Below are 1,057 nucleotides of genomic sequence, written 5' to 3'. Positions count from 1 at the left end.
CTGGGTTACAATCCAGCTCCCTGCGGCCCTAATAAAGACAACCAGCTGTGGATAATAGAATGGATGGATGGATGGATGAGTTCTTAAAAGTTGAATTTAAGGATACAGTTCACAACTTTGAAGGGATTTTTAAAATTCAACACAAAATAAAGTTCAAATTGAAGAATTAAAAAATTGACTACAACTGAGCTTACAGAACTCAACATCCCGCTAATAAATGTTGCAGGGAAATACTGTTTCATAAAAGCCTCAATGGCCAATTTTCATAAAAAAGGCCTATTTAAAATGTTAACATTTTCAGAACAAAATCAAAAATGTTTGGTCAAAAATTAAGGAAATATCATGTAGAATTACAGTAAAATAGTACTTTATCATCAGGGCTTTTGGCTCAACTTACCCCACTACCATTTGAACAAACTTGTATCATCCAGCAGTTTAGAGCTAACATCACACTGACAGTACAGCTCATACACTCATATCATAACCTCCTAAAGCACAAACACGTGTGATATTTTGTTTCAGATTTGTCTGTAATTGTTCAGACTCGAGAAGCAACATACAACATACAAAAATCACTTTGAACAGCAAAAAAACCCTAAATGAACCTAAATGGTTTTAGGTTTTTTGAACCTAAATGTAGTTACCAATTATTCCACGGGCCGCTCTCCATCACAGCGCGAGTAAAATGGAAAACTCTTCATATACTGTATCTGTAGTCACATCACCAATTTTGTTTAAGGTTGCCTTGAAACAAGGGGTGGCTCAACTTCCCCACAGACTCAAATCACCCTTATATTGCATAATTATAGTAAGAAAAAATACATATACATGTTATAGGCTACATACAAAATATTCGTGACCAACAAAACGAACAAAAACCAAAGGCAGTCCTAGAAGCATACTATAAATACTGCACACACAAACACACACACACACACACACACACACACTCACACACACACACAGGTTTGTTTTTGTGAAAAGTGGGGACTCTCCATAGGCGTAATGATTTTTATACTGTACAGACCGTATATTCTGTTGCCCTACACCAACCCTA

This window comes from Sinocyclocheilus grahami, unplaced genomic scaffold (genome assembly GCF_001515645.1).
Source record: "Sinocyclocheilus grahami isolate Dianchi unplaced genomic scaffold, SAMN03320097.WGS_v1.1 scaffold271.1, whole genome shotgun sequence".
In the NCBI taxonomy this organism is placed as follows: Eukaryota; Metazoa; Chordata; class Actinopteri; order Cypriniformes; family Cyprinidae; genus Sinocyclocheilus; species Sinocyclocheilus grahami.
The sequence above is the reverse complement of the archived record's forward strand: the minus strand, read 5'-3'. Positions refer to the sequence as shown.